Source organism: Equus caballus, chromosome 11, assembly GCF_041296265.1.
Source record: "Equus caballus isolate H_3958 breed thoroughbred chromosome 11, TB-T2T, whole genome shotgun sequence".
Classification (NCBI taxonomy): Eukaryota; Metazoa; Chordata; class Mammalia; order Perissodactyla; family Equidae; genus Equus; species Equus caballus.
The window spans coordinates 19,888,824-19,916,501 of NC_091694.1; the positions used below are offsets into that span (position 1 = coordinate 19,888,824).

The window sequence follows — 27,678 nt, forward strand, 5'->3', positions numbered from 1 at the left end:
GCCCACTCTCAAACATTGGTGTGAGTAGAATTTATACAAAAATTTTTGAAAAAGAGATGAAACATTGCTTGTTCGTCCTCGCCACTGAGCACAGGTGGAAATCCCCATTCTGTTTATTCCCATGGACTTAGACCTAACGGGACTTCACGTGTAACAAGCATTGATTGGGGTCACGCTCTCAGCTGCTCGGAAATCTGGATTTAAATGCAGTATTCAATCACTCCCATTTCTCATAAAGTTTTAGAGTTAGAAGGGATTTAAGAGGTAACATAATCAAATTCACTCCAAGATATTATGAGTCAATTGGTCGGGGTGTGACCTGGGCATCAGTTTTTAAAAGCTTCACTGGTGATTCTCACGTGTAGCAGAGCTTGGGAAGCATTGCCCTGATCCCCTAAGACAGGCTTTCTCAAACTCAGCACCGCTGACACTTGCGCCACCATCATTCTTTCTTGTTGGGGGTTTTCCTGTGCATTGTGGGGTGTTTAGCAGCATCCCTGACCTCTACCTACTGGATGCCAATAGCATCCCCTCCCTCCAGTTGTCACACATGTGAAAAATATCTCCAGAGATGGCCAAAAATTCCTGGGGGAACAAAATTGGCCTGGCAGAGGGCCACTCCCTCAGTCTTCAGCTCTCATCCTCCTTGACCTGTAGGTAGCATTGTGAAACCCCTCCTTCAGAAGACTCTCCTTAATTCAGCTTTCACAGCGCGGGCACTCTCTGACTCAGTAGGCAAGGATGTATTGATATTCAAAACATGTTTATAGAGCGGACCTAGAAGTTGCTCAATGCCTTCTGCTCGCCTCCTATTGCCTGCTTATCTGCAAGGGAGAATGAGAAATGTAACCTTTATTATGGGCAGCCATGTGTGTAGGTAAGACTGGGGTTCTGGTCCTATGGTACTTTCAGGTCATGTCTTTTTCCCATTTTCCCCCCTTCCCAGTGGCTGGAAGTGCAGACGGGGTAGTGTTGTCATCTTGGACCCTATGAACAAGGTCCAAGTGTTTGTGAAGCAAAAAGATAGGCGTCAAAGTCTGATCTCTCAGGGCCACCATACCAGCCCTAGACTGCTTACTCTTGAATTATTGTGTGAGAAAGAAAGAAATACAAATCTGTGTGGTTTAAACTACCATTATTTGGGTGTCATTATTATATCAGCTGAACCTACATCCTAATTGATACAGATCCAATCAAATTCAACTATCACTTCTGGCTGCTCTCAGACCTCTATCTCCAGCCCCTACAATTCTCCCAAGCTCTAATCTTACATTTCAGTTGTGTATTAGAAGCTCCCGCCGCGTATCCAACTAGGATCGTAAACTTAGTATATTTAAAACCAAAACCATCATTCTTTTCCCCACACTAAGTAATTATCTTTCTTTTTCCCACGCTACTCTCCCCGCTATTTTCCCTAATACTGCTTATGAGACATCCCCTTCTCCAAGTCACCCAGGCTCCAGATCTGAGACGCTGGCTGCCCTGATGACCCCTATATCCAGTGACTAGCTCCCCAACAACCTGAGCTCCCCCTTCTCCTCTACAGGTCCCACGCACTTCAACCAAACTAAGCCACTTGCTAGTCCCTAGTCCTAAATATGCCCTATGCTTCCGGAACTATTGCAGATTCTCTACTTACCTCTACCCAGCATGCCCTTCTCCTTAAAGACATGTCTGAGCCATCCCACAGAAGTCCATCCCAAAGCCTCGCACGTGGTAGGCATGAAAATGTTTTTCAAATTGAAGAGATCAAATTGCTTGCCCAAAGCCACATGACTAGTTAGAAATGTTCTGCTATGTGATGGAGATTGCACATTCAGATGATAACCTACGTTTCCTGCTTTTCTTATTGGGCTGACAAGGTCACGAGGACGTGGGCTTCTTAGGAAAAGGTAGTGATTTGAGAAAATCTAAACTGCAATTTAAATAAGTGTCCTGCTATTCTGAGCCTTTGGCACATCATGCACTGTAATTATTTTCATGCGTCTGTGTAATACAAGATAAAACGTAAGCAATTTCTGTATTTTTGGGGACTAGATGTGAATCTTCCAAACCTGTGCCAGCATGCCTGGTTCCTTATTGGCCAGGAAGCATTTAGAATACGGAGAGATTTTTCAAATTGAAAATCACTGTGGGATCCTCTGGGACTGTTTTAAACAAATCAGAGGGTACCAAGGTCAGTATCTGAGCCATGTGGCCCGCTCTTGTTCTGTAAGAACAATTAAATGTCTTCAGCCAACCTATTTATATGGCCATGTCTTTTTAAAGATTTTTGAGCCACAGGAAAAAGAAAGAGAGTCAGTGTTTATTGGGCACCTACTTAGGCACGGGGCTGGATACTTGAGTCATTATCATCGCAACCCTAGGAGGCGGGGAGGAACTGCAAGATACGAGGAAGGAGGGAGACAGGCAGAAAGGCCCTTTGGCCAGGCCTCAAATGATGGGGCCTCCAGTTTTGATTGCTTTTCAGAAGCCAATCTGAGCAGGGTTGGTTTAAGCCTCCGACTCTTTCTGAGTGCCACGTAGCACCCAACTGTCTTGACCGGGTTAGTCACTCACAGCTGCCTGTGAATTCCAGCTGGGTCTGTGATCAAGAAACTGTCCCTTTGGCCAAGTAGGAGAAGGTGCTCAGGTTATTATCACTCCTGCTCACGAGGAAAGCTTTCTTCCTCCGGAGCACAAGGGAACATGCTCTTTGGGTGTCATTCAGTTATTTCAGTAAATATAAAAGAAAGACTGATGTATTGCACATGCTCTTGGATGTTATAAATTGCGCACAAAATGACATATTAACGTATTTTTATTACAGTTTTAAATTTCTGATTTATAAAAAAATCTATTCCTTATAATTTTCTAAATTTTACCTTTCTCTCTGCTGGTTTTAAAGCTGGCTTACATAAAACAGAAAGGTTTCACATTCAATTAAGTTCTTTTATGCCTACACTAGTGTTTTTTGTCTTTTTGTCAGTTCTGTAATAATAGCCTTCAGATCAGTTTGCTTTTTTTAATATTCACACAGCTTCATTTAACATTTTTAAAGGTATTATTTAATTAGACACTGAATTCCAGAATTTAAGTCTTGCCTAGGAAATAATTTAGGTTTAAAAGTAATTGCTTTACACACGTTTGGTATGTGGAAGTAGGTATTGCAGGTCACCAAATTTCTTTGTACTAATACATTAAAGTTTTTCTGGTTTGTCCCATTCTTTTTTAGCCCCCAGTACTAGCTAAATCTAAAGGCTAGATGAAGGTGTCAAATGTGACACCTTCGTTGTGGCATTGGACGGTATTATTAGTCCCATTTTACACAGGGGAAAACTGAGGCTCAGAGACGTGAAGTAACTGCGTGGGTGGGTTAGCTGCCTGACTCAGTGAATTTCCCAATCTCTGGGAATGGTTTTGTCTCCACCGCTTGACAACCCCCCCAACCCCGCCCCTTATCACCGTTGATTGGTCTATGACCAGACACTTGAGGGAAGTCAGACCAATCAGACTTCTGCTCCAGGATTTCTGAAATTGGAATTGAGAGAAGAGACCAGGCCTTCTCTAAAGATAAAGTTATGATCCGTGAGACACAAGAGCTACCAGAAGCTATGATCCCCTCTCTGAGGAGAAAGCTGGACAGAAAGAATAAAGCCAACACGCAGGGAGAAAAAAAAAATCCCAGAGAGGGAAGAATGTCCTGGGGGCATTAAAATCCCTGACTTCAGGGGCCCGCCCGTGGCCGAGTGGTTAAGTTCGGGCGCTCAACTGCAAGCAGCCCAGTGTTTCGTCGGTTTGCGAATCCTGGGCGCAGACATGGCACTGCTCATGGAGCCACGCTGAGGCAGCATCCCACATGCCACAACTAGAAGGACCCACAACTAAGAAGATACAACTATCTATCAGGGGGCTTTGGAGAGAAAAAGGAAAAAAATAAAATAAAATAAAATAAAATAAAATTCCTGACCAGTTATCCCTGATTCTCAGTTCCCTAGGATCCTTCTCCTGGATCCCTGTTTTTGCCTAAACTGGGTCTAGCTGTCTTTGTGCAACTAGTAACTGGCAGAGCAGAGAGACCTGGATCGGAGGGTCTGACTCCCTAGCACATGCTCTTTCTGCTGCAGGAGATCAAGTTCACCTGATCACTCAGATCTTGTCTCTGACAACGTGGGAGTGAACAGCGCTAAGGCACAGAACCCAGCCCTTCAACTTCACGTGATTCACACACATATTCAGCCTCGATCTCCCACAGCATGTGGGAAGCTGGTGTTCCCACTGGTGTTGTACATTTCAAATGACACGTGCACCGAAGGGCATGGGTTCGGGAGGAAATGCAACACTCCCAGCTATGTGTCTACACTGGACTTGGGTGGCATGGTGAATAATCAGCCCCACAAAGCCACACCCAGGCAAACTCGTACAGACTTGGAAGCATGGGAAGGGAAAACAGAGGAAGTGGAAAATCTGAATTAAAGGCAACGGCAACAGGTCTCCATACGGTTATATGCTTTGCTGCTTCCAGAGTATTTTCCCACACATCTTGTTTTGGGTCCCATGGCAACCCTGGAGGGACAGAGAGCAGGTACAGTATTCACTACACTTTATAGAGAAGAAAACTGAAAAGACACCTATGAGCGTGTCAGGAGCATAGCATAGCTCACTAAATTCATTCATTCATCCCCTCCATGTGCTACCAATGCCCAGTGCCCATTTGATGAATGAACAAATGTAGCTCAGAGGCATGAAGTGACTTGTCCAAGGCTTAGGCACAGCTAGAAGAGGCAGAGAAAGCACTTAAACTTGGGTTGTCTCGCTCTGCACTTCACTCCAACAATGCCACATCCAAAACGGTGTGCGTTTCTATCCCCTTCGTGAATTCATGTATTACAAGTTCAGAGACCTGAATTCCCCACTTGATGAGAGAGGAACTTCTCATGCCTGCCAGCCCTGCAGAAACTTCTTCAAATAAATGCTTCCTGCCCCTAGAAATTATTACATCTTCTGGCACTGAAAGGTCTTGCTTCTCCAGCAAGCTGTTTCAGAAACCCACACTCCAGCACAAAAATACTCAGGAAAAGAAGAATGATTCCTGGGGATGATTTATGGATCAGACACGCCGTCTCAATCCTCTTTTCGCTACTCTCAATGGCATAGGCAGCTAGTTCGAGGAGGCAGGAGGACATTCCATTGCCGAAATCCCGTGGAAGTGAAGACCTGCCCTTTTATGGTAGGCAATCCCAGCGGCAGAAAATGTGATTTCTTCTGCTGAGCACACGAAGATGATTGAGGCCTGTCATTGCTTTATTCCCTTGTCACCAGAAAAATATCAGTTCAGAAGTCATATGCAGAAATTAGATCAAAACTTAAATGGGGGCGAAGGCGTTGCTGTCACTTGGGGAATCTCCCCCAGCTGAGGTTGCAGAAGCTCTTCCTGCATTGCCTGGGAGGCATCTGTCCCCGACTCCCCCGGTACTTGACAGATGCTTCTCTTCCCCTGGCAGGCAGAATCAGCAGAGTGTGACTCCCTAACTCAGATCCATCTTGGACCTCAGAGTTCCTGGCTAGATTCCAACCAGACCCAATCTTGAGGAAATCATCTTGGGAAGATGATTTGCTCCTTAGGGCAGACTCTTCGGGGCCAGCCACGAGCAACCTGGGATCCCCCTGGGCTTTGGAGAAAATGAGAACTCAGACTTGTCCCAGGTCTCGGGGTGGCTCTGGGCAATAGGTAACTCATGCCAGCAATCCAGCAGAGCAGCTGAGCTAAATGCTTTAGCAGTGTGGCTCCCCCATGGTTGATCGCCTCAAACCTCAAGCCAACAAACTGGATTGTAAACTGCATCGGTCCCCCCAGGTTGGTGAGTGGTCTCTGGAGAATTTACTGATACTCGCCAAAGTCATCAAGAGACTGACTTAGAAATCAGGAGGCCAAGTTGACCATTTATAATGAGGATGAAGCTTCCCAGTGGTGGTACCCCGGCCTGGAATCATGCAGGCGCCAGGACCACATGGCACTTTCATCAGCTGAACAGTCCTAGCTGACTTACTGGATGGGGGTCTCTTCAGTGTGTAGAGTCATAAGGCCCTGAGCAAGCTTCTCAAAGGGCAGCAGTTGTCTTAAAATTTTATCTTTCCCTATTTCGCAACATTATCCAATTTTTAAATCTCAAACACTCCATCCCCAGGGAAATGGTTAAATGAATCATGGTACATCCATACAGTGAACACAGGCAGCCAGAAAGTGGCAGAGTGGTATAAACAGTAAGATTCCATTGTTGTTTCTTTTTTAAAGAATAGATTATACAGATATAAACATACTTGGAAACATATGCTTTTAGACATGTTTAAGCTGGAAAGAAGTACAAGAAACAGGAGAGAGAACTAAGGAGGAACAATTAATTTTCTCTTGATATCCTTTTATTCAGTTTAACATCTTTATAATGGAGCATCTATTATCTTTAAATTTTTTTAAACAAATCCTATCCTTCAATCTTTTTTCCGAATGCTGTCAGCCCAGCACCTGTCCCACCTGACGGTTGTCTGGATCACTAGTTGCCCGGTGAGCTTGCCCTTGAGCTTGGCGGGCCCCAGTGACCTGTGACTCCGAGGCACCTTCCCGGCCGCAGATGCAGAGGGGGAGCATTCAATCAGTCGACCCCGTTATAGGCCGGTGATTCACATGGCCGTGTAATCACTTCTTCCTAGAAACAGTGATGAGCAGAGACCTGGGTCAGTTAAGCAGGACAAAGCCACATTATTAATGCTCCTTTTGATCATCTTAGGACATGCTGTCAAAACAAAGGATGTGGAGTTATTGTTTAATGGTTACAGAGTTTCAGTTTTGCAAGATGAAAAAGAGTTCCCTGGAAAGATGGTGGTGATGGTTGCACAACAAGGAATGTACTCAATACCACTGAATGTGCACCTAAAAACGGTTAGGAGGGGGCCGCCCCGCGGCCGAGTGGGTAAGTTCGCGCGCTCTGCTTCCGCCGCCCGGGGGCTCACCAGGGTCGGATCCTGGGCGCGGACATGGCACTGCTCATCAGGCCACGCTGAGGCGGCGTCCCACATCCCACAACTAGAGGGACCCACAACAAGAATATACAACTATGTACTGGGGGGCTTTGGGGAGAAGAAGAAGAAAATAAAAATAAATAAATAAAGATTGGCAACAGATGGTAGCTCAGTTGTCAATCTTTAAAAAAAAAATGGTTAGGAGGGTAAGTTTTACGTGATGTGCATTTTACCACAATTTAAAAAAATGCATGCAGATAGCCACTCTTCCATTCAACTTCACTTACTAAATCACACTCCACACATCCATTAAATCACAGTTTATTTTTTTAAAAGGTAACAAGAAAATAAAACAAAAACAAATCCTCTACCCCTTTTTTGTGTGTGAGGAAGATTGGCCCAGAGCCACCATCCATTGCCAACCCTCCTCTTTTTGCTTGAGGAAGATTGGCCCTGAGCTAACATCCGTGTCCATCTTCCTCTATCTTATATGTGGGAGGCATGCTGCAGCATGGCTTGATAAGAGGTGCATAGGCCCATGCACAGGATCCAGGCCAGTGAACCCCAGGCCGCCAAAGTGGAGCACCTGAACTTAACCACTATGCCACATGGCCAGCTCAACCTCTACCCTTTTTTTTTTTTTTTTGAGGAAGATTAGCCCTTAGCTAAGGAAAACTGGCCCCAAGCTAACATCCATGACCATCTTCCTCTACTTTATATGTGGGATGCCTGCCACATTATGGCTTGTCAAGCGGTGCATAGGTGCACACCCGGGATCCGAACTGGTGAACCCCCGGCCGCCAAAGTGGAACACGCGAACTTAAACTCTGTGCCACCGGCTGGCCCCAACCCCTACCCTTTTTTTAATGCATTCTATCTGAAAGCAGAACCAAGGACAGCCACTGGGATTTTGGCAAACTAGGCCCACTCCCTCCTCAAAACAAAAGTCTTTCATTATATGACCCAACTCTAAAGATAGCTTTTTCTCCCTATTACAGGATGTTATTTTTAAAAGGAAAGATTTTTGTAGGACACTAAGAAGGGAGCCATTTGTAACCTTCTTGTAAAAGACCAGGACAAAAGAAAATTAATTGTAAGCCCTTGAGGGTGACAGACAAATAATGCGCCAAGATGCATAAAACGAAACAGTGGCCCTTCCTGAGGGGCCCGAACAGACATCCCAGGAGCTTCTCCTGCAGGTCATTGCATCCGTGTTTTCTCGTCAGTCACTCATTAACATCCAGTCGTCCGGCCATGTCACAGAGGAGATGTGCCAACTCAGAAAAACCGGGAACGTGTGGCAAGTTCTGCACGTAAAAGAAGTTTACTGTTGCAGGATAGTAATCTATCTGGTGAGTGGAAAGGACAGGCTGGCCCTTGGTCCTTTTCCTGATTTCCAGTTTAAATCTGAGCAGACCACAGGTCTGGAAAAAATGCTTCTCTTCTCAGAGATTCTGGAAAAATTATAAGTAGGAAATATTTTGAAAAATCTTTTGAGCCAAGAAATGGCACAGGTCCACATCCACTTTGCCACCCAGAGGCCGACTGCTTCATTTGCTGCTGCAAGAATTCTCTCAACTTCCCTTCTTCAGCCTCAATTTTGTCATCTGTAAAGTGGGGTGATAGCAGTGCCTACTTCACGTGGTAGTGGTCAGGATTAAACGAGCTAACACTGGCACAGCGATCAGCACAGAACCCGACACATGGCACTCAAGCAGTGTTAGAGATAACGCCACAGTCACCATCACCACCTGTGTTATTTCAGGTGTTCCCAACTGTGTCTTTGCCTCAGTCGCAGCCAGCTCTTTGCCAATCCCACTCTCTCTTAGTCATTATTTATTGTTGATTTGGAAATATTTTCCTTGGCCCTGTTTTTTGTCCTCTCTACAGATTTCCCCATGTGTTACCCAGTTTACTTTACCAGCAAGAGCCTGACAAGGTCATTTTCACAATCCCCCTATCTCATTAGTGATCAGCGAACTGGATGCCACAGGGGCTAGAGGTAATTATGGCTTTACCTACAAAATAGCTGACCTTGAAAAGCTGTAGTTGAGAGGCAGAAGTAAGTTGCCCAACCATCCTGGGTTGTCTGGGACTGAGAGGGCTCCCAGAATGTCGGACTTTGGGTGCCAAATCTGGAAAGTTCTAGGCAAATGAGGACAAATTGATCACCATGGGCAGAAGAGCAGAATGTAGGCTCTGGAGGCTAGATTCAATTCTGATCCTGCCACTTCCTAGCTGTGTAACTTTGGACAAGTGACTTAACCTCTCTGACCCTTAGTTTTCTCTTCTGTGGAATGGAGATAGTAAAAGTATCTACATGGGACTGCCGTAAGGATTAAATGAGTTAATAATGTAAACAGCTCAGGATAGGGCCTGGCACATAGTAATTGCGTGATACTTGTCACCTACTATTAGTGAGTCAAAGTTGTGTAACATCAACGCATAATCCAAATGGACAATAAAATGTCTGCTGACCAGACACAATCTAATCTGGATCTTTAACGAATTTTGTTTGTTTCAGCACTTCTCTTTTGACTGGAAGATACGAAAGCAGAACAATACTTTGCTCCCCCCAAATGTAAAGTCCAGGCCCCATCTTTGGTGTCATGTCAGTTTTAGCCTAAATCCCCTACATACATCTGCTGTACGTATCTGCCGTTGCTGGCCAGGAGCCATCACTGCTAATGGTGATCATAACTACTCCCAAGCAAGGCCCTTGTTCCTGGATCAAGAAACATCCAATCACCTTTACACACTCTTCTAGAATCACAGACCAGGACAATGTAGCCCTCCTTTAACCAGAAAACTCCATTATTCAGAACCTCCTCTCCTCCCAAACATGCTAGTTTATCAAGACATTCCTGTACTAAACAAGCCAGTCCTAGAGATGTATTTACATCACAAAGGTAACAGATAGTTGCTATGGGTTGAAGTGTGTCCCTCCAAAAGATACTGTGGTGAGGATTCTGCAGCCTGTTACAGCGTGTGGGTTTTTCGCCACACCACCAAACAGTTCTCCAATACCCGCTGGGTGTCCTACAGCTTAACTCAATTCTAGCACTGTCTACCTGCAGATAGCATTGGATCCCACAGATAAAGGCTCAGTCCTATAAGACAGTCACCTCTCCCAACACTTCAGACACCAATGGCAAGTCCAGGCTGTTCCCTGCGCTTCTGACCAATTAGCTATAGACTGACCAGCTAGAGATCAGAGGTTCCAATGACCCCTCCTTGGGTTCGATTAATTTGCTAGAGTGGCTCCCAGAACTCAGAGAAACGTTTTACTTGCTAGATTACTGGTTCATTTTAAAAGGCTATAACTCAAGAACAGCCAGATGGAAGAGATACACAGGGCAAGGTATGTGGGAAGGAGAGAGGAGTTTCCTTGCTCTGAGCACACCACTCTCCCTGAATCTCCGTGTGCTCACCAGCCCAGAAGCTCTCTGAACCCCAATCCTTAGGGGTTTAATCGAGGTTTCATTACATAGGCACGACTGACTAAATCATTGAGTATTAGCAATTGAACTCAATCTCTAGCCCCTCTCCCCTCCCTGGAGGTGGCGGGGGAGGGGGTGCGGGGGGGGGCGCGGGGGGGGGGGTTGAAAGTTACAATCCTCTAATCACATGGTTGGCTCCCCTTAGCAACCAGCCCTGATCCTTAGGTGTGATCCAAAATTCACCTTATTACCTTCACAAAAGACATCCTTGTCGCTCTCATCACTTAGGAAATGCCCAAGGGTTTTAGGGGCTCTGTGCCAGAAATGGGAATGAAGGCCAAATACTGTATATATTTCTTTCTATTTTTTTTTTTTTTGAGGAAGATTAGCCCTGAGCTAACATCTGCCTCCAATCCTCCTCTTTTTGCTGAGGAAGACTGGCCCTGAGCTAACATCCGTGCCCATCTTCCTCTACTTTATACGTGGGATGCCTACCACAGCATGGCTTGCCAAGCGGTGCCATATCCGCACCAGGGATCTGAACCAGTGAACCCCAGGCTGCCGAAGCAGAACGTGCAAACTTAACCACTGTGCCACAGGGCCGGCCCCTATATTTCTTAATAAAAATCACAATATCGCAGTAGTCTTAACCCCCAGTACTGTGCATGTGACCTTATTTGGAAATAGGGTCTTTGCAAACAATCAAGTTAAGGCCATTAGAATGAGCCTTAGTCCAATATGACTGGTGTCCTTATAAAAAGGGAAATTTGGACACAAAAGCAGGCACACACAGGGAGAACTCCAAGTCAAGATGAAGGCAGGGATCAAGATGGTGCATCTACAAGCCAAGAAACACCAAAGAGTATTAGCAAACCACCAAAAGCTGGGGAGACGCATGGAAGATTCTCCTTCATTGCCCTCAGAAGAAATCAACCCTGCTGACACTTTGCTCTTGGACTTCCAGCCTCAAGAACTGTGAGACAATACATTTCTGTTGTTCAAGCCACTCGGTCTGTGGTACTTTGTTGCGGCAATGCTAGCAAACTAATACAAAAGTGAATAAAATCTTTCAGTACCTACCACATGCCAAGCACTTTATCTTCATATCATCTCCTATTATGTGCAGAACTCCATGCTGGGCACCATGAGGAAAGGAAAGATAAGGCTTAGATACCCAGGTGGTATTAGGGAAGGCTTCCTGGAGGAGATGGACCTTGAATGATAAGTAAGAAGACATGGATCAGTGGAGAGGAGAATAGGAATAATCCATGGGCAGGAACAGAACAGGCAGGCACATGAGACAGGATGGAAACAACAGGCACTGTGAGCAGTTGGAATTTGCTGGGGCCCAGCCTTCCTGAACGGAACTGGTGGGACAGACAATTGGAAAGTAGATTGGGAGTCAATCCTCCAGGGCAGTGAATGCCAAGCAAACAGTAAAGAGCCAATAAACCAGAACCCAACTACCTGGAGCCCTCAAAACAGATGCTTAGGGGCTGGCCCCGTGGCCTAGTGGTTAAGTTTTTGCCCTCCGCTTCAGCAGCCCAGGGTTTCGCCAGTTCGAATCCTGGGCATGGACACAGCACCGCTCATCAAGTCACGCTGAGGCGGCGTCCCACATGCCACAACTAGAAGGACCCACAACTAAAAATACACAACTGTGTACCAGGGGGCTTTGGGGAGAAAAGGGAAAAATTAAATTAAAAAAAAAAAAGGATGTTTATTTTGTTTCTATGCTTTTTTAAAAAAAAGAAAGATGCAAAGTTTTAAGTGATATTAATGTATCGGATAGAATTTCTCTATTGAGGCACAACATATGTGAAAGCTCACAGTGCTTGGCACACACAGTAGGTGATCGGTAGATATATAAGCTAATGTTTTTAAGTGTTAGTGAAAGAAACCCTCCAACCCATGCTTCAGGACAGGAAATGATTCTGGAGGAACGGAAGTAGTCCTGCTGATGAGCATCGAGGCTGCCCCAGGGAGAGAGGCCCAAGGCTTCCTGGCCTACATACCGATCTACATCATCCTCCAGGAAGCATAGGACGTCCTCACCTGATTCGTATCCAAAGTTATAGGACCACCCAATAACCAGACCCCACCTGCGCTGATACTTCTCACGATTTTTTTCATGATCTTTCCTTTGTCTTGTAAAGAAATAGCTCGCATACCCATGCCTTATAAATTTAGCCCTACCCTCGACCCATTGCAGCTCTTCATTGCCCATGAGTCCTATCCCTATGCTACTCCCTGCTATTCTCTGAATAAAAGAGCACTGCTGCCAGACCTTGAGAGTCCAAGAATCTTTCTTTCAACTCCTCGGCTCACTGAGCCCACATCACTACCACGACCTCAAGCTATCTGAGCATCAGACTTTTCCTCCTTTTTTGCTAAAGAGGGTGCTCTCTTTAAGCTGGATATGTCTGTCTGTGAGAAACATGATGCCCTGTTCATTCATTAAACAAATGCTTATCGAGAATCTTTTAAGTATCAGGCACTGTTGCAGGCACTGATGATGGACACTGGAAACAAGACAGAAATGTCTCTGCTCTTGTGGAGGTTCCAATGTAGCCAGAGAGCCAGACAACAAACAAGGAAACAGATCAACGAGTAAGCAGGAGGATGGCTGATAGCAATAAGGGCTATGGAAAATAGAAAGCAGGGTGATGAATTCATTCACTGTTTATGCAACAAGATGTAGTAGCATCTGCAATGGGCCAGGCACTGTGCTAGGTGCTAGAGATACGTCAACGAGCAAAAGCTGACAGAGATCCCTGCCCACTGGACCTTATGTTCCAGCTCCTAGAGGTGATAGAGAGTGTAGGGGTAGAGGGAGGGATTCTATTTCAGAAGCAGTGGTCAGAGGAAGCCTCTTTGAGGAAGAGACTTTTGAGCTGAAGAGGAAGTCTCTCCAAGAACCTGGGAGGCAAATCTCAGATGCAAAGGCCCTGGGGCGGGAAGGTGGCTTCCAGAAATGGAAGGGAGGCCAGTGGAGCCAAAGCAAAGCAGGAGGGAACTGACACTTTCTGGAAATATCCAAAGGTTCTCAAACTTCCAAACTGCAGTGAGGCAGAGGAGCCCTGGGACACTGGACATAGGAGTGGGAATGGAGAGGGGATGGTTTTCACTTCCATTCTCCACTCACCCATTTTTCCTGTGCCTGGAACAGAAGCCTGAAAGGGACTCATCCAGCTTTCCAGGCAAGTGAGGAAGCACTGGGGGGCCACCACCGACCAGGCCAGGAGCCAGTCTCCCCTCTCCAAACTCTGGAGGCTTCCTCTGCCAGATGCATTCTCTCCCCTTTGCTGAAGAGAGTCGAGGCACCCAGGGCAACATGCTATAACAGTTACACCAGATCTTTCCTGCCCCCAAGCTCCAACCACCTCTCACTTCTCAGCTTCCTTAGAGCTCAGAATTTCCGTCTACCCCTAGGTGCAGAATCATGTGAGAGGAACTGTGTTTTGATCTGCTTTTTAGGTCTGTTTGTTTTCTCCACCTAGGGAACTCCCTCCACCCCCAAGCAGCCTAGACAAACCCACTTTCATTCTTGTGTATTTCCCACCTCTGGGTGTGAGGCTGTCAGGGCAGCAACTGGCAGAGAAAGGCCTCTCCAAGGGCCGCCTGGCTGCCAAGGTGTAACAGGATGCTTTTCAGGGTAATTGACACTGGAAGTAGATGTCGGAAGTTATCCTTAATTTGCAGCTGACTGGCATTTCACACCGTGACAAAACTCACTGGTCCTCATGGTAAGGGGCCAGGTCAGTATTGCTTTTGCATCTCTGTCTCTCTGTGTCTCTCTCACACACACACTATGATTTGCCACCTTTCCTTTTGAAAACTTCAGAGGACAAAAGGGAGTTTGGAGCCACAAACCCAGAGCTGGCAGGCAGGGACAGGGCGGGTCAGGACCTTCACTTCAACAGTCCTGACACTCATTGCGTGTAAGAATGAGCCATCCTCCCTCGCCCCAGGGCTCGGCACTTCCTCTGCTCCGAAGCCACTTCTGGGAAGGCTCTCCTACCCTCAGAGTGCTGAGAAATTGGCTCCTTTCTTGAACTGCAAGAGCAGGGCTGGGGATAGAGAGGTGCCAGGTGAGAACTTGGAGGAAACCCAATCTTAAACGAGGTTGGACAGTTGCCTTTTTGGAAATAGCAAGTTTCCAGAAGCTGGTGGAATCAATATTGTCCTGATGAACAACCCTGACAGGGTCTTCTATAGAGAAACAGGGAATCCAGTGGAGCAGAGGCCCCAGTTCGTGGTCCTGGGAGGAGACAGTGAGGTCACCAACGGGTGGCTTAGAGAAGCTTCACCTGTCCCTCTAACCAGCCTCGCGAGCTGTGATGGGGACGATTGACTTATATTGACTGTTTCCCAATCTTTTCTAAAGGGCACGATCGCACTTCCACCCTCCATGTGGTCATCCTTTAAGCCCTCTTGGATAGAAATTTTGAAGCCACGCTGGTAAAAAGAAAATAATAATAATAACTCAGAACCTGTTATTGAAACCAAAGGGGGCTCCTTCTGGAGAGTTAAATCAGACTTCCCATCAGAAGTAGTTCTCTCACAGAGTAAGGTACATTCGCAGCAAATAGGAGACCATGCGGAATCATTTCTAGAGTCACGGCATCGCCGAACAAAGGGAAGCAGGAACGTTTATTTCAGATGGGGGATGAATGTTCAAAATGGAGAGGTGGGTATTTGCTTGCGCAGGCTCAGTTGGAAAACATGCTTCCACGCACCATGCAGATTACAGTAACAAGGCCTGAGCTCCTCCTGGAGAGATCTTAGCATTACAAGCAAGGCAAAGGTCATAGGCAGAGCTCTAGCTCTCTAGCGAGCCTTGGTGTGGTTCAGGGTGGTTGGTGATTGCATCTCCTTAACATAACAAAAGGAAAAAACGGTTTGGAAAAACAGTTAAATGCTTCCAAACCCACCCTTGAGTTCCTCGGGGCAACTAGTCAGTGACAAAACCGCTCAAAACCTTCTGCTGTCCACACTCATAACTTCAAAATGTTTTACATTTATAGAACACTTCACAGTTTACACACCTCTTTCCCCATAAATTATTGATTTCAATTTCATGACAAACTTTTGAGGTAATAGGTAGGGGTGATTAGCCCCTTTTTACTTCAGAGGAAACTGATGCTCAGAGAGATTAGGTAACTTGGCTAAGGTCACCCAGCTAATACAGGAAGCGGTGAAATACAGACCCAGATCTGAGCATTAGGATTCTTAATTCAAAAGGCTTAACACCTCTTACCCCCTGCTCCAAGTCACCTCAGATCCACCTGGATCTCAGTGGTTGGCAAACGGAGACCACACGTGCTTGGGTCGGCCAGGGAAGACGGGGAACTAGCTTTCCCACCGGAGGTGGCAGTGCTGTGCTGTCAGTGACAGCCTTGTTACAATGATTAAATCGTCCTGTGTCCATGACAGATTGGAAGATTGGGAGGCAGGTGGACTATGAACCCGAGAGCGCCTGTGGGACAGCCCAACCACCGGGAGCCATCCATCACGGGGAGCTGGCAGCACCCGGATGGGCTCCTCCAGCACCTCTGGGGACTAGACAGCCAGGGGCCCTGATGAGCCAGACATTATCTCCTGCCATTTGCATCTAAAATTCCTCATTTTTTGACATGAATTGATGGAGGAGGCACAAAGAGGGGGTGTAATGGGGTTGGCACTTTCACTTCCTTTCTGACCCCATTTAGGGCAGCCTCCGGGGAGGGGTTGCCCAAAGGGTAAATGACTTTAGGTGCTGAGCAGGAATACAATTAGGCAACTCGGCCAGGAAGCGTCAGAGGCCTGTGGAGGGCAATTTGGCAGACTCTTTCAGACTTTCAATGAATGAATTTGTCCTGCAAATATATTCTCTCATGGGTCAAATGAAGCATTCACAGAGGCATCCATTGCAGCATTTGTCCATGGGTTGAACAAATGTCTGTTAAACACTGCAGATAGCAGGAAATACGCCGACGTAGCTGCCCTCATGAGCTTTCATTCTAGAAAGGAAACATCTATTCATTAAATCTTTACTGAGCCCCCACTATGTGCCAGGCAGTGTTCTAGGATACGGTTGCCAAAAACATACAGGCTGCCCAGTTAAATGTGAATTTCAGATAAACACCATATTTTTTTAGTATAACTATGAATCAAATCACCTGCCCTCTTGGGCTATAAGTATGGGACATATTTACACCAAAAAATTACTCATTGTTTATCTGAAATTCACATTTAACTGGAAAGATTATTTTAGTTTGCTAACACTGGCAACCCTATTCTAAGAACGTTGCTCGTAGGAGCAAAAGTTCAGAAACAACCTAAGTGTCCATCATTAGGGGACTTGTTAAGTAAATTATAGTAAATCCAAACAATGGGAAATTGTTACCAAAAAAATAATAAGGTAGATGTATATAATGATTTGGAATTATTTCTAGGATGCATAGTTAAGCGAAAAGAGGAAGGTCCAAAATAGTATAGAAGTTATGCCACCATCTGGGAAAGAAAAAGAAATATGGAGATATGTACGTAAACGTTCATCACAGCATAGACTCTCTTGGAAGGTGCCCAGAGATGGATAACAGCGCTTGCTTCTGCAGAAGGGGAACAAGAAAACTAGGGTGCCACAGGTTTCCTTGAATCAGGACACCCCAGGAACATAATCCCTCACAGAGTCATTCTCCACGCTCACCACTGCTCTGGTCGTGAGCTCAGAAGAGAAACCACAGCAATAAAATAAACATAAATCAAAGCCAACCACGTTAATGAAATGGATCCGAAGGGTCAGTGTGGCAGGCAGGACATTAGAATTCAGACAGCTTTAGTATCTTCCTGGACAAATTACTCGAATTGCTGTCAGAGGTATCCCAAAGTTCACATAAAATATGCCTCCTGGCTCATTGAGCTCCCGTTTCCCCAGCAGTAAATTATTAACTGAACAAGCTCGAGCTGGTACAGCTGTTCCCAACACAGGCCTGACATCCACACAGAAACTGCTCAATAATTTGTCCTTGAAGTGACCCAGTGTTCAATCTCGCTCTCCCTGAGCAGTACCCGGCTGCGGGCCAAGAAGCCTCCGTACAGCGTGCTGCTCCTTTTGGGAGCGGGGAGCAGAGTACCCATGGAGGGGCCAACGGTGGCCCTGCAGCCTCAGAGCAGCAGTCCGTAACCCAGGAGTCAGCAACCTGGTAAGGCCGAGGACACCAGGGGAGCCCACAGTGGCCTCTGGTGGGAAAGAGGCTCCGTGTGAGAAGAGAGCACAGGCTGAAGGGAGAGGGGTGGGACGAAGAAGAGAGAAGAAATATCAGCTTTGGGACAAAGTATATGATCTCGAAGAGCAGCTTCCACCTCTTTACCACCCCCAGCTCAGCCCCTGGAAGTCCTTCCAGTCCTTGAGGCTCAGCTCAAAGGACATTTCCTCCAGGGGGCTTTCACAGATTGCAGCAGAACAACAGTGCTACACAAAGAAATCATAATAGCTAACATTGGCAGAGAGTTTTACATGTGCCACCTACACGACCCTATTTAGTCCCCTCAATTCTTTCAGGTGGACATTACTTCCGCCCCAATTTTTCAGATGAAGAAAGTGAGGTACAGAGAGGTTTAGTAATCTGCCCAAGGTCACACAGGTGGCAAGTGGTGCAGCTGGGGCCAGACAGTCTGACTGAAGAGCCCTTACTTTTAGCCTCTCAGTGCTGCCATTTCCTCCTTCTGCCTCACTGTGTGCCCTCAAGAGGGTCAGACTTTTCTTCTTATGGTGTGGACAGTGGTGTTCAAGCTTCACTTCTCCACCCCCACCCCTGGGAAAGCTCCATTCAGCACAGGGACTATGTCTTACTCATCTCCCTGTTCCTCCAGCAATGCAATACAGTGTCTAGCCCATAGCAGCTACTTAAAAAATAGTAATTCCCAAGGGGCCAGCCCAGTAGCACAGCAGTTAAGTTCACACACTTCACTTCAGTGGCCCGGGGTTCACCAGTTCAGATCCTGGGTATGGACCTACACACCACTTGTCAGGCCATGCTGTGGCAGGCATCCCACATATAAAGTGGAGGAAGATGGGCACGGATGTTAGCTCAGGGCCAGTCTTCCTCAGCAAAAAGAGGAGGATTGGCAGATGTTAGCTCAGGGCCAATCTTCCTCGGGAAAAAAAAAAAAAGCCACAATGAAATATCACTACACTCCTATTAGAATGACTAAAATAAAAACTACTGACAATACCAAATTCTGGCAATGAGAAAGACAACTGGAACTCATCCATTGCTGGTGAGAACACAAAATGGAATAGCCACTCTGGAAGATAGTTTGGCAGTTTCTTTTCAAGTTAAACATGCATATATTTACCCTATGACCCAGTAGTCCTACTCCTGGGCATTTACCTTGAAGAAATGAATATTTATGTCCACACAAAAACCTGCTCATGTATATTTATAGCATCTCTAGTCACAATTGATGAAAACTGGAAATAGCTCAAGCGTCTTTTAGTGGGTGAATGGATAAACTGCAGTACATCCAGGCAATGGAATACTACTCAGCAATAAAAGGAAGAAACTTTTGGGACACACAACTGGGATGAATCTCAAAGGCATTTACGCTGCTTGAAAAAGGCCAGTCTCAAAAGGTTACGTGCCGTATGATGTCATTTACATGCCATGCTCAAATGATAAAACTACAGGGATGGAGAACACATGAGTGGTTGTCAAGGGTTAGGGCTGGGGAAGAGGGGTAATAGCGGGAAAGCACCAGGGAGTCTTCTGGGGTGACGGAAAATCCTGTATCCTGACGGTGTGGTTATATAAATCTATATATGTGTCAAAATTCATAGAACAGATAATAACAAGTGTTGACGAAGCTGTGGAGAAATTGGAACTCATACACTGCTGGTGGGAATGACATGGTGCAGCCACTACGGAAAACAGTCTGGCAGTCCCTCAAAAATTAAACTTAGAGTTACCATACAGTCCAGTAATTCCACTCCTGGATATATGGCCAGGAGAATCAAAACATACACCCACACAGAAACTTGTACACAAATCTTCATGGCGGCCTTATTCATAGCAGCCAAAAAGCGGAAACAACACAAATGTCCATCTGACTGAGCAATGGGTAAACAAAATGTGGTACACCCATACAACGAACACTATTTGACAACAAAAAGGAATGAAGTACTGACACACGCTACAACACAAACGAATCCTGAAAACAGTGTGCTAAGTGAGAGAGACCCCACACAAAAGGCCACATATTGTGCAATTCCATTTATCTGCAATGTCAACAACAGGCAAATGCATAGAGACAGAGAGCAGAGTCACGTCTGCCAGGAGTTTGCGGGAGGGGTGCACGGCGAGTAACACTAACGGGTATAGGATTTCTTTTGGGAGTGATGAAAATGTTGTGGAATTAGTGGTGGTGGTCGTACAGCTTTGTGAATATACTAAAAGCCACTGGATTGTGCACTTTAAAAGGGTGAATTTTATGGCATGTGAATTATATCAACAAAAAATTCATAGAACTGTACATGAGCAGAAAAAATAGATTAAAAAAATTAAATTTAACACGATTAAGTATTGTGTCTAGAGGGCAGGAGCCAGCTCCTCGCCAGCCTTGTGTTGCCTCAGCTGCCTCCCGCACTAAATGCTCAGGGCAGTGTTTCGAAACTTGGCTACATATTGGAACCACCTCAGGGTCTTTAAAAACTTCTGATGGGGCCAGCCCAGTGGCACAGGGGTTAAGTTCACACGTTCCGATTCGGCGTTCCGGGTTTCACCAGTTCGAATCCCGGGTGCGGACACGGCACCACTTGGCAAAAGCCATGCTGTGGTGGGCATCCCACATATAGAGGAAGGTGGGCATGGATGTGAGCTCAGGGCCAGTCTTCACAGCAAAAAAGAGGAGGATTGGCAGCACATGTTAGCTAAGGGCTAATCTTCCTCAAAAAAAAAAAACTTCTGATGTCTGACAACCACCCTCAGACATTGTGACTTAATTGGTCTGGGGTGCAACCTGGGTATTGAGATTTTTTAAGCTTCTAAGGTGATTCTAAGGTGCAGCAAAATTTGAGAACCACTGGCTTAGCACATGGTTGATGAGCCACCATTCCAGGGAGCCAAAAGCTAGGCCCCCTTCTGCTCCTTCACCTCAGAGCAATTTGATCAGACTTGTCCTTGGCAAAGAAAACAACTACAATCATTCCCGCTGTTCACCATGCCAGACAGAAACCAAATCAAAACGTTCTTTCCGCTTCCTTAAGGGCCACTGGGCTCTCTGTAAACTGGTGGTTGATGAGACCATCCGCAATTCGGAAGGAGGATCTGTTCTGCAAGGCTCTGCCGCCTCCATCCTCCTCAGGTTCTCTCTGGCTGCCCCCATTGGAGCCGGGATGGGGAGGGGAGGTGGAGGGGGGAAGCCACTTAGCAAGCACCCCCTCGGTCAGCTGTAGCAGGCTTTCCGTGTTACCATCCCAAAGACACTCATGTTTTCAAAGAAGATCCCCTGCTAAACAAAGGCCTGAATGGCTCCTGATGGAATTTCCGATGCTAGGACGGGTGCTTTTGAGGGAGAGGGTCTCTTCCCTTGACTTCTCAGGCACGTGTCTAGACTGGCCCTGATTGTCTGGCTGGCTGTTTTCTTAGAACAGAGAATGAGATCCTAGGAACAGCATTCCATTCACTTACTGACATGTGGTTTGAATGGAAATTTCATTAGGCTGTGATTAGGTACTGTATTGTCCGTGGTGTTTATGGTCTTTGCAGGTCAGGCAATCTCACACTTATCTGAAAGCCCTTTTGTGTGGTTTCATGCAGGTGAGTCTTTCTCCTTGGCTTAGTTATTAAGACTTTTGGTTGCAGATTACAGAAACCACCTCAAGCAAGCTTAAAAAACAAGGTGTTTGCAATAAGATTATAGGTGGGACTAGGAAAAGTTAAGCCTCAGGGAGAGCAGGAATCTGGGCGGAGCAGGTCAAGATCAGGCAGTAGAAACTAGGGCCCGACCCCAGTGGTTGGGGAAATTAGATCTCAGAGAATAATAAGCATCTAACATTAATTGAACATTTACTATGTGCCGGGCATTTTTCTAAATTCTACATATATTAACTCATTTAATCCTAAGAATAACCCCATGAAGTTATTCTTACATTATTACTATCATGAAGTATGTTACTATTACTCTTCCTATTTTACAAATGAGGAAACTGAGGTACACAGAAGATGAGCAACATGTCCAAGGTCTTGCAAATGGCATTTGAATTCAAGAAGTCTGGTTTCAGAATCTACATATTTAACCACCAGGTGAATTGTGCACTCAAGAGCTGTGCAGCGGGCAACCTGTACACCCATACATGGCGGCCCTAACGATAGCATATGAACTAGGTCAGTGTTTCTCAACAGGGGCACTATGGGCATTGCGGACCAGATAATTTGTAAGGCAGGACTATCTCAACTCCATTTACTTAATGCCAGTAATAGTAAACCCCCAGTCATGACAATCAAAATGCTCTCTAGGGGAGAATACCGGCTTCAGCTGAGAACCACTGGGATAAATGGACACCCCCAAAAGGTGTCTACCTCTCTATGCTGGGAGCCCCTTGAGACATAATACCTATGTGCCTTCTTTTCCTCCTCCCCCACAGTTGGCCCAGGAAACTGTGCATGTACTCACTTCACCAGCGTAGGACGCGCACTGTCCCTACAACCTGAAGGTGCCCAGCGTCCTCGCGCACGCAGTGCCCCCTCCCCAGGATTTGGCTGGGCATCGAGTGAAGTGGGCATCTGTTTTTATCTCCCTGAGATGATAGGGATGAAAATATGAGTCATACCCCGTAGATTCACCTCCAACAAGCTTTCTCGAGGGTACGACAGTTTTCACGGCTTAGGAATTTGTAGTTTTTGTTATGAAAAAAAGATACAACAGTAATTTTTTTTTAATTTTGGAAAAGAGAGAAGGACCTATTATAATCCTACCCCCCGCATAACTACTCTCAGTTTTGCACTTTTACCTCCGTCCCTCGTCTACACTCACTCGCACAGTGTACGCAGTTACAGTCAGAATGTGCTCTCGGGGCCGGCCAGGTGGCACAGTGGTTAAGTTCGCACGTTCTGCTTCTGCAGCCCGGGTTTCACTGGTGCGGATCCCAGGTGTGGACCTATGTACCTCTCATCAAGCCATGCTGTGGCAGGTGTCCCACATATAAAAGTAGAGGAAGATGGGCGTGGATGTTACCTCAGGGCCAGTCTTCCTCAGCAAAAAAGAGGAGGATTGGCAGCAGATGTTAGCTCAGGGCTAGTCTTTCTCAAAAAAAAAAAAAAAGTGCACTCTCTGGGGTTCTGCTAGCTTCACTTGACACTTATAAATGTTTTCCATGTTGCTTCGTGGTCTTCATAATGAGTGATTTTTTTAACGCCTGCATGGTGTTCCATTGCACAGATCTACTTTAATTTTAACCTATCTCCCAAGTGTTAAATGTTTAGCTAATTTCCAGGTTTATTGTTTTTTGGTTTTTTGCTTTATCAGTAACACTGCAATACATATTTTTAATTTTTAAAAAATTTTAAAATTTTCAAAATGTTTAAATTTTATTGAGGTCATATCGGTTTATAACGTTGTGTAATTTCAGGTGTACATTATTTTTATTTGTTTATTTATTTATTTTTATTTATTTATGTTTTTGAAGAAGATTAGCCCTAACATCTGCTGCCAATCCTCCTCTTTTTGCTGAGGAAGACTGGCCCTGAGCTAACATCCATGCCCATCTTCCTCCACTTTATATATGGGACGCCTACCATAGCATGGCTTGCCAAGCGGTACCATGTCCACACTGGGGATCTGAACCGGGGAACCCCGGGTCACTGAAGTGGGAACGTGCGCACTTAACCGCTGCACCACTGGGCCAGCCCCAGGTGTACATTATTATATATCAGTCTCTGTACAGACTGCGTTGTGCTCACCACCAATAGTCTAGTTTTTGTCCGTCACCATACACATTACCCCTTTCGTCCTCCCTCCCACCCCCGTCCCCTCTGGTAACCAGTAAGCTGTTCTCTTTATTGATGTGTTTGTTAATCTTCCACATGTGAGTGAAATCATATAGCGTTTGTTGTTCTCTGTCTGGCTTATTTTGCTTAACATAATACCCTCAAGGTCCATCCATGTTGTTGCAAATGGGACGATTTTGTCATTTTTTTTTGGCTGAGTAGTGTTCTATTTATTTATATACCACATCTTCTTTATCCAATCATCAGTTGATGGGCACTTGGGTTACTTCCACATCTTGGCTATTGTGAATAATGCTGCAATGAACATAGGATGAATAGATCTCTCCGTATTGTCGATTTCATGTTCTTTGGATAAATATCCAGTAGTGGGATAGCTACTACTATCTATTACTAATTACTATAGTAGTGGGATTGTATTTCTATTTTCAATTTTTTGAGAAATCTCTATACCATTTTCCATAGTGGCTGCACCAGTTTGCATTCCCACCAGCAGTGTATGAGGGTCCCCTTTTCTCCACATCCTCTCCAATACTTGTTATTTCTCATCTTGTTAATTATAGCCATTCTGATGGGTGTAAGGTGATATCTCCTTGTAATTTTGATTTGCACTTCCCTAATAATTAGTGACATTGAACATCTTTTCATGAGCCTGTTGGCCATCTGTATATCTTCTTTGGAAAAATGCCTGTTCATATCCTCTGCCCATTTTTTGACTGGGTTTTGTCTTTCTGTTGTTGAGTTGTATGAGTTCTTTATATATTTTGGAAATTAACCCCTTGTCAGATATATGATTTGCAAATATTGTCTCCCAGTTGGTGGGTTGCCTTGCAGAAGCTTTTTAGTCTGATGCAGTCCCAATTTTTTATTTTTTCTTTCGTTTCCCTTGCCTGAGTAGACATGGTATTCAAAAAGATGCTGCTAAGACCGATGTCAAAGAGTGTACTGCCTATATTTTCTGCTAGGAGTTTTATGGTTTCAGGTTTTACATTCAAGTCTTAACCCATTTTGAGTTAGTTTTTGTGTATGGTGTAAGATAATGGTCTACTTTCATTCTTCTGCATGTGGCTGTCCAGTTTTCCCAACACCATTTACTGAAGACACTTTCCTTTCTCCATTGTATGTTCATGGTTCCTTTGTTGAAGATTAGCTGTCCATAGATGTGTAGTTTTATTTCTGGGCTTTCAATCACAAGACACGTTTATGTGTGTGTGTGTGTGTGTGTGTGTAAGATTGGCCCTGAGCTAACATCTATTGCCAATCTTCTTCTTTTTGCTTGAGGAAGCTTGTCACTGAGCTAACACCTGTTCCAGTCATCCTCTGTTTTATGTGGGATCCTGCCACAGTGTGGCTTGACAAGCTGTGCTTGGGTCCACGCCTGGATCCGAAACTGTGAACCCCAGGCTGCCAAAGTGGAGCATGCGAACTTAACCATTACGCCACCAAGCCGGCCGCTGGAATACACATTTTTATGCATGTAAATATGCTTCTGTTTTAATCATTCAGATAATTCCAAGAAATGAGATTATTGAGTCAATGGGTGTGGACATCTTTATGGGCCTCGGCGGCGCACAGTTCCATATCACTTTCCAAGGGGTGTGTACCAATTTACGTACGATGTTTCCAGTAGCCTCTGAGGGTGCCAATTTCACTACAACTTCACCAGCATTAGGGCTCTCATTTTAAAAATTAATCCATGGGGCCAGTCCTGTGACTGAATGGTTAAGTTCGCACACTCCGCTTCAGCGGCCCAGGGTTTCACTGGTTCGGATCCTGGGTGTGAGTATGGCACCACTTGTCAGGCCATACTGAGGCAGCGTCCCATGTGCCACAACTAGAAGGATCTACAACTAAAATATACAATGTACTGGGGGGAATTGGGGGAGAAAAAGCAGAAAAAAAAAAGAAGATTGGCAACAGTTGTTAGCTCAGGTGCCAATCTTTAACAAAAAAACAACTAATCCATCCACATATGTGAAATGGTGGTATTTCAAGTTGACTTAAATTTGCACTTCTGTGATTTCATGCATTTTCCTGGTGCTGTTTAGTATTTGTATTCCTCCTTACATTAATAAATTGTACATAGTGTCTGGAATGGGAATTATTATCCTTATTTTACACATCAAAACCGCACTCAGAGAGATTAGGTAAAATTGCCCAAGTTCACCGAGTTGGTCAAACTTGTAAAAGTTTTGAACGCTTAGTCCGGTGCTGTTTCCACCCCACGCCGTAGCTTCCCCCAGCTCAGACACTCTCAGTGCTGAAATCAGCTTGTGGGATACAGTTCCTGCCCAGGAGCAAATGAGGAGCTGGGTCAAAGGGCCTCTGAGCTCTGTGGTTAATACCCGTCTGCCTCCAGGTAATCCGCCTGAGTCAAAAGAGGCACCAGAAGGCAGCCCCCTGGGAGGGATCCCCACACCTGGGCCTCTTTCCTTGCCGCTTCCTCTCGAGGTCTTATAGAAGGAATAGGGGATCTCCCAGTACTTCACCTCTGATAAATTCCTTAGGTAGTGATTCCCAGACCTGGCTGCTTCCCAAAATCCCTTGGGAGAACCCTTCCCACTTCCCAGGCACAGATTCCTGGCCTACGGAATCAGAATCTCCCAGGGCTGAGGCCTGAGCATCTAGTTTTTGCCCCCTCCAGATCATTACTAGGCCCATTTCTAGGTTTAGAACCCACTGCCTGAGAGTTCATAAGATCACGCAGGGTGCTTGCTAAAAACACAGATTCCCAGCCTACCTTGGGTCTGGTGTAGGGCCACAGAATTTCCATTCCAACAGGCACAACATCCACAGAGCATTCAGAAAGGGGACCTTTGGGGATTGTGAAAGGGCCCCTGCAGCCACTGCTTTTCCAGTTTAATCAAAACATAGACAAGCCTCAATTGGAAATGTCTTCCTTCTTCCCAGATAACCAGCTAGACTTCCTGTAAATCCAGTTTTCTCGTCTAGCTCAAAGCATTAGCATAAAAGCATTGGAGAGGGAAGGGAAAGGAGACCAGCTTTCTGCCCAGGAGAGAACTCTCCCTCCCAGCAGAAGGGGGCTGCGCGGACAGGACAGCGTGGCAGGTGGTGTTTATCTGCAATCACGGGCTATTCACCAAACTCCCAAACCGCCTCTTAGATGCAAATTGTTCATCAGCATCATCACTTAGCCATTCATCCTGGGAATTGATGGCAGCAGCTTAAGTTGCTTTTTTTTTTTTTTCCTTTCCCAAATCAAACTCCGAAAGAGCCAGCAGAGCCTGGGAGCCACACAAAGGCACCGCTTCCTCTGTGACGGGGACAGGACACCACCCTGAGGGTGGTCCACCAGCCCCCGGACTTAAAACAAGGAGTCAGCTTGATCTGCTTCGGCAAAATCACAAAGATGTTTTTACATAAGTTCCAAAATATTTCTCCCTTTATTGGAGGTGAGGAGGAAGGATAGTTAACTTCACACTTTCAGCAATCTCCCTGTGTCACTCTCCATCAATCCAAGAGCAAGAATCTGAGGTCTCAGCCCAGACCAAGTCACCTGTGTATCTAACTCTCCTTGTTGCAGATTCGCAGCATGTCGGAAGCCGACAGCCCTGGAGACAAAGGGCTAGTGAAACCACAGTGCATCCCTACGTCACTACACGCAAACATTGCTTTTGAGGTGGCAAAAGCCATGAAATGTAGACAGCGAGGGATTACAATCACGGTAAAAAAATATATATATCAAATTGACAAAGATTAAAAGAAATTCTAATAGCCAGTGTTGGCGAGGATGCAAGAAGTGGGGAGCCCTCTCTTTTGTACTTCCTGGAGGTCAACTGGGCAATTTGTGTCACAAGCCCTAAAAATTAGACAAACCTCATGCCCCAGCAATCACAATTCTAGGAATTTATCCCAAGAAAAAAAAGCAAAAGCGCACAGATATTACTTGCAGTGATATTTGTAATATTTAAAAATGGAAGTGACTTAATGTTCCAGAGTAAGGGAATGGAAATTGTAGAATTGACACACAGTGGGATCTCAGGAAGCTTGTAAAAAATAATACTATATAATAGGAGTTGGCAAACCACCCCCACAAGCCAAATGGACCTGGCTTTTGCTTTTATAAATAAAGTTTTATTGGAATACAGCCATGCCCATTTGTTTATGTATTATCTGTGGCTGCTTTCATGCTACATGAAAATAGTAATTATAACAGACCTTAAGGCCTGCAAAACCTAAAATATATACTATCCGGACCACTAAAGAAAAAGTTTGCCAACCTCTGCTATAGA

At 45.5% G+C, this 27,678-nt stretch overlaps 1 long non-coding RNA gene across 1 annotated transcript; it reads right to left on the reverse strand.

Annotated features, from left to right (window-relative positions):
• Positions 1–4,621: 4,621 nt before the first annotated feature.
• Positions 4,622–26,329, reverse strand: LOC138916229 (uncharacterized). The gene is made up of 3 exons (XR_011423186.1): positions 26,166–26,329; positions 11,517–11,649; positions 4,622–6,683 (listed from the first exon to the last, which is right to left on the reverse strand). It is a non-coding gene; the product is annotated as an uncharacterized lncRNA (long non-coding RNA).
• Between the last annotated feature and the right edge of the window lie 1,349 nt (positions 26,330–27,678).